Raw genomic sequence first — 7,547 nt, 5'->3', positions numbered from 1 at the left:
TTAATTATGAAAAGCAGCACTAAACTGCAACATGTGTACAAATTTGTAATTCAAGAAAAGAGTTATGAGTAAATATCGATGAGAAAGTTGCCAAAATATGAAATTAAAATCACGTCTCATTTTTTTCTCCATCATATACATTTTCTCTACTCCACCTTTCTTTCTCACACCCCCACCAGTCCCAGCTAGTATCAGGGTTTTATATACAGGAAATGACTCAGGACATACTGTACTCAGAACTGTGGAAATGACCTATATCTTTACATTGATTATTCAATGTGTGGACAAACTGGAGAGATATTAAAAGGTTAGAAATGCACCATCCCCCCCCCCCCCCACCCCGACTCATGTCCATTTCCTCATTTTGTGGAAATTACTCAGAAATTAGTCAGTGGAAATGACCTATATCTTAAGTAGCTTATTCTGAAGATGTGTGTGTGTGTAACCTGATCTTGGGCAGTGTGTTCAAAGACTTGCCTCCTGCTCGTCCTCTTCCTCCTGTCCTCTGGGCTGTTCTCCCCTCTCTCTGCCAGCAGCCCTCCCTCCTGGGATGCAGGGGCAACCCCTCCACGCACCGCTATCCAGCTCTCTGTTGACACCTACTGACCTAAAGAGACAGCACCAGGAGACTACTGTTTACCGAAAGGGATCTCAATAAACACACACACACACACACACACAAGCACGCACAAATGCACGCACACACACACACACACACACACACACACACACACACACACACACACACACACACACACACACACACACACACACACACACACACACACACACACACACACCATGACAGTCCATCTCCCAACTAGTTCGTATTCAACCTCTATGCATAAATCTTTTGTTTACCTGCCTCTTGACTTGCAGAGCAGAAACGTAGCTGTGGTGGTCAGCAGCACTATGACCAGTCTGATGATGACAGCTAGCAGAGGAGAGCCTGGAACAGAGACACGTATTGGTTGGCATCCTAGTGATTAGCATCAGAACCATCTGTGAATCAGAGTCTGTCAGTTAAAGTGAGAGAGGAGCTCACTCTCAGAGGAGAAGTTATGAGAGAAAACATCATTCTTATAAACACAGCTGTAGTTTCCTTGGTGGGAGTCATCTGCAGCAGGGAAGAGGATGACAGCTGGCTGGATCTGGGTTCTGTTGGAGCCGGTGAACGTGAGGAGGAAGGAGCCTCCTGGGTACTGTGGCTGAGTGGAGCAGGACATGGTGAAGCTGTGGCCCCATAACAGCTCGGGCCCCGGGTAGCCCCTGGACACCCCTTTTGTTGAGGCATTCAGGGAGATATCAGGCTGGACCAGGAGATCTGGAGAAGAGGATGGAACATCTAATGACCTTCCTCATTTAGATGTGATGACATCATCAATGTGGAAGTAAGTGGAAGTGATTAATAACACCCTCCCTCACAGAGCAACACAAATAGATACCTGCCCTGTTTATGAGGTTTATTGTTATTCTATTTCAAAGATGAAGGGCCTACAGCCTCTTATGGACTTTGAAATACAATAGCAGTTCATTATAATTGAGGATTTCTATTTGATTAATTAGTCATCATTTAATGCAATAGAGCAGTTTCTCTGAGTGTTAATGGAGCCAAACTATCACGGAAATAGTCAAACACACAAAACAAATATGTTTCCTGAGTATCAATACAATGCTAGAACCTGAAAGCTGAAAAGTGTCTGTAAATGTCCTACCAATGGAAACTTCTCCTCCTCACTTCAGAAAGCTATTACATCATGTACAACAAGAGTGACTCAGTAAAAAGACAAACAACTCCACACCATCTAACCAACAAGTCTTACCTGAACAGACCACACCGGCATCGCCTTCGCCGTGAGAAAAGCTTCCGAAGCCGGCGTATGAGAATGGGCATCGATGCAGTTCAGACTCTGATCCTCTGCATGAAAAATACATCTGTGTGACTAATCCAGATCCTCTGCATGAAAAATACATCTGTGTGACTAATCCAGATCCTCTGCATGAAAAATAAATCTGTGTGACTAATCCAGATCCTCTGCCAAAGTAACTGCCTCGTGTTGCTGAAACTGCAGAACCACAGTCCAGCTGTCTGCACACCACAGTTGCTTCGTTGATGTCCCAGTCAGGGCCCGCTATTGTGGCCCCGCCTAAATTATGTAAAACCACTTTCCCTGCACACCTACTCCCTCCCTGCAACAGACTGAGTAGTGTAGCTAGACAGAGAGAGAGAGAAAGACAAAGAGAGAAATAATGTGTGTGAGAGAGATAGAGAGTCAGAGAGAGAGAGAGAGAGAGAGTAAGACAAAGGGAGAAATAATGTGTGTGAGAGAGATAGAGTCAGAGAGAGAGAGAGAGAGAGAGAGAGTAAGACAAAGGGAGAAATAATGTGTGTGAGAGAGATATAGAGTCAGAGAGAGAGAGAGAGAGAGAGAGAGAGAGAGAGAGTAAGACAAAGAGAGAAATAATGTGTGTGAGAGAGATAGAGAGTCAGAGAGAGAGAGAGAGAGAGAGTAAGACAAAGAGAGAAATAATGTGTGTGAGAGAGATAGAGAGTCAGAGAGAGAGAGAGAGAGAGAGAGAGAAGACAAAGAGAGAAATAATGTGTGTGAGAGAGTCTGTTCTCCGCAGGTCGGCAATTCTCAAACACACCTGGGATTTCTAATCAGCTAATTCTTGATTGGCTGAATGTGTGTACGTGTGTGGTTTGTGTTTGAGTGTATCAATGAAAACCCTTTTCTTAGAAATCAAGAGTGCAATGATCATCCCTTCCTCCCCCATCTATCTCCCTCTCTCTCTCTCCCCCCCCACCCTCTCTCTTAACAAACACTGGATATTCTGTTTACAGTTTTTGCCGATTGCTGACACACTGAAAGTGAATGCTCAGACAAAAGCATCAAAACCTTAACTGTTGTAATCATCCCTTAAACAAAGGCACCAAAAGTACAAACACATGTTCTGCTTTGCACTTTGTTTGGAATTCTGCAACACACCTTACAAAACACTACACACTGTTTGTTACATTAGACACTTCATTCAAGAATGTAATCTCTTGCAATCATTGGGAAAACACTTCTATTCAAAATGCGAAACATACCTGAAATTGGCAGCACACACACACACACACACACACACACACACACACACACACACACACACACACACACACACACACACACACACACACACACACACACACACACACACACACACACACACACACACACACACACACACACACACACACACACTTCTACAGTAATTGAACACCAATTAGTTTGAGCCTCACCACTACATATTGACCTCAGGTAAGATCACCTCTTTTGTGAGAACTTTGCAAACATGGAGGCAGTAAGAGCGAGAGGAAGAGGAAGAGGTAGAGGAGGAGGAGGACGACGACGACGACGACGACGACGAGGACAAGAATAAAGAAGGGGACCAGGCAATAGACAGAGACATATTTCTGACGACATTAGGGCCACTTTGGTGGACCGTGTCATAAATCATGGCCTGGCGATGAGGGAGACTGGACAGAGCTTCCAGCCCAACCGGAGTCTCTACGTGGTAGCATCCATAATACGGACCTTTAGACTGGAGAACAGGTATGTCTTCAACTTTCTACACTAGATTGTACCTATGTAGTCGTTGTACATCATTCTGCATCCCAGTACAATACAATGTAGTCCTACAATATTAGGTCTATGCTCCTCAGGTATAGTGCTGTGAAGTACATGTAATACAGTTGTGATGTTACTGTGTACCGTGTGACAGTACAGTATGTCAAAAATAACCTAACCAATGACACCATATCGTTGCATTTTCTAGAGAACTGCCAGACGACCTCCTGAGGGTGGACGGCAACGTCTGTTCACCACGAACAAGAACTGGCCATTGTCAGTCTAGTGTTGGTAAACAAGACCATCCACCTATATCAACTACGAGAGCAAATCATGGCAGATCACACAACATTACATAATATCAACCGTGTCAGTATGTCAACACTCTGCCACATCTTGCGTCAACACCAACTTACGATGAAGCAGCTGTACAGGGTTCCATCTGAGAGTCACAGAGTTAGAGTCCAAGACCTTTGTTGTGATTGTGTCACTGTACTGTAATACAGTAATGACAGTAGATTGTGTCCTATTGGCACATAGATACATTCAGACGAAGCCGTATGTGTGTGTGTGTGTGTGGGGGGGGGGTGTTGTTGTCTCTGACAGCTGCCAATCAGAGGCAGCTGTCAATCGTTGTCTCTGATTGAGAACCATACTTAGGTAGACTGTGTTCCCACTATGATTTGTGGGTAGTTTTTTGTGTTTTGTGTGTATCACCTGACAGAACTGTTTCGTTTCTGTCATTCACGTTGTTATTTTGTTTTGTGTGTTCAGTTCTAATAAATTAACATGGACACTTACCACGCTGCATATTGGTCCGATCTTGACTACTCTTCCTCAGACGAAGAAGAGATTCGTTACAGTAAACAATAGTTGGAAAAATTACTTGTGTCATGCAAAAAGTGGATGTCCTAACCGACTTGCCAAAACTATAGTTTGTTAACAAGACATTTGTGGAGAGGTTGAAAAACAAGTTATAATGACTCAAATCTAAGTGTATGTAAACTTCCCACTTCAACTGTATATTGTAACCTAGGCCTACCTAAAGAACAAAAACAGCATTGTCTCACAAACCCTCGTCTAGGCCAACTCTGTTCGATTTGACAGAGAGAAGAACGAGGTAGGTTATGTATGTAGCCTAGTAATGTGAATTTGAACGTAAACCAAATGAGACTAATAAATATGTAGGGGAATATTTATTAGGCAGCTTTATGATGCTAATTTAGCTTTACTGATGTTTCCAAAGACCTGTTTGCAGGATTTCAACGAGGCCTACAGTAGCCTACTTCAAACCAAATGTTTTTCAAAACTGCAAATGTGATTATGACATCTATTATCAACAGCTGTTATTGTTGCAATATGCATTTATGTCCCTTACAAAAAAGATTGCAGTTTTGAAACTGCAGTATAAGTGCAGTAACGGTATTTTGGAGGCAGAAATTACAGATAACTGCAGTTACACTGCGAAATTATTGCATTATTGCATTATTGCATATTACTCTGACTGTAATATGTTGTTGGCAGAACACTGCAGTTATACTACACTCTGACTGTAATATGTTGTTGGCAGAACACTGCAGTTATACTACACTCTGACTGTAATATGTTGTTGGCAGAACACTGCAGTTATACTGCACTCTGACTGTAATATGTTGTTGGCAGAACACTGCAGTTATACTACACTCTGACTGTAATATGTTGTTGGCAGAACACTGCAGTTATACTACACTCTGACTGTAATATGTTGTTGGCAGAACACTGCAGTTATACTACACTCTGACTGTAATATGTTGTTGGCAGAACACTGCAGTTATACTACACTCTGACTGTAATATGTTGTTGGCAGAACACTGCAGTTATACTACACTCTGACTGTAATATGTTGTTGGCAGAACACTGCAGTTATACTACACTCTGACTGTAATATGTTGTTGGCAGAACACTGCAGTTATACTACACTCTGACTGTAATATGTTGTTGGCAGAACACTGCAGTTATACTGCACTCTGACTGTAATATGTTGTTGGCAGAACACTGCAGTTATACTGCACTCTGACTGTAATATGTTTCGTCAGAACACTGCAGTTATACTGCACTCTGATTGTAATATGTTTCGTCAGGGGTGTGAGTGTAAACACATTTTGATTTGCAGGTGGGGAATTATTGAGATGAAGATTGTGGTGGTAAATGATTCATGTGTTAATATGATGCCATTTTTGAGGACATACCTCAACCCACAGAGCTAGAGGTAAACAAACAGATGATATGGACCAGAGCTAGAGGTAAACAAACAGATGCTATGGACCAGAGCCAGAGGTAAACAAACAGATGATATGGACCAGAGCTAGAGGTAAACAAACAGATGCTATGGACCAGAGCTAGAGGTAAACAAACAGATGCTATGGACCAGAGCTAGAGGTAAACAAACAGATGATATGGACCAGAGCTAGAGGTAAACAAACAGATGCTATGGACCAGAGCTAGAGGTAAACAAACAGATGATATGGACCAGAGCTAGAGGTAAACAAACAGATGCTATGGACCAGAGCTAGAGGTAAACAAACAGATGAGATGGACCAGAGCCAGAGGTAAACAAACAGATGATATGGACCAGAGCCAGAGGTAAACAAACAGATGCTATGGACCAGAGCTAGGTGTAAACAAACAGATGATATGGACCAGAGCCAGAGGTAAACAAACAGATGCTATGGACCAGAGCCAGAGGTAAACAAACAGATGATATGGACCAGAGCTAGAGGTAAACAAACAGATGCTATGGACCAGAGCTAGAGGTAAACAAACAGATGATATGGACCAGAGCCAGAGGTAAACAAACAGATGCTATGGACCAGAGCCAGAGGTAAACAAACAGATGATATGGACCAGAGCTAGAGGTAAACAAACAGATGCTATGGACCAGAGCTAGAGGTAAACAAACAGATGAGATGGACCAGAGCCAGAGGTAAACAAACAGATGATATGGACCAGAGCCAGAGGTAAACAAACAGATGCTATGGACCAGAGCTAGGTGTAAACAAACAGATGATATGGACCAGAGCCAGAGGTAAACAAACAGATGCTATGGACCAGAGCCAGAGGTAAACAAACAGATGATATGGACCAGAGCTAGAGGTAAACAAACAGATGCTATGGACCAGAGCTAGAGGTAAACAAACAGATGCTATGGACCAGAGCTAGAGGTAAACAAACAGATGATATGGACCAGAGCTAGAGGTAAACAAACAGATGCTATGGACCAGAGCTAGAGGTAAACAAACAGATGATATGGACCAGAGCTAGAGGTAAACAAACAGATGATATGGACCAGAGCTAGAGGTAAACAAACAGATGATATGGACCAGAGCTAGGTGTAAACAAACAGATGATATGGACCAGAGCTAGGTGTAAACAAACAGATGATATGGACCAGAGCTAGGTGTAAACAAACAGATGATATGGACCAGAGCTAGGTGTAAACAAACAGATGCTATGGACCAGAGCTAGGTGTAAACAAACAGATGCTATGGACCAGACCTAGAGGTAAACAAACAGATGCTATGGACCAGAGCTAGAGGTAAACAAACAGATGATATGGACCAGAGCTAGAGGTAAACAAGCAGATGATATGGACCAGAGCTAGAGGTAAACAAGCAGATGATATGGACCAGAGCTAGAGGTAAACAAACAGAACTTAAACTAATGTAAACCTTTGTAACCTGTTAGCTGTTAGTTCTGACAGCGGCTAGTAGACGAGACGACCTCTGACCTTGTCACGGCTCACAGCACTCCCTTGGTCTGGTTGGACTGTTGTGAAGGCAGACAGAGGAACTGCATGTGTGTCTGAGAGCAGGATCTTTGGGGATAAGGACGGTACAGCCACAGACAGACACACCACTGGGAGGAGCCAAGGCACTCCAATGAACTAATGAGAGC

Source organism: Oncorhynchus kisutch, unplaced genomic scaffold (assembly GCF_002021735.2).
Source record: "Oncorhynchus kisutch isolate 150728-3 unplaced genomic scaffold, Okis_V2 scaffold3927, whole genome shotgun sequence".
Classification (NCBI taxonomy): Eukaryota; Metazoa; Chordata; class Actinopteri; order Salmoniformes; family Salmonidae; genus Oncorhynchus; species Oncorhynchus kisutch.
Note: the sequence above shows the minus strand (reverse complement) of the source record.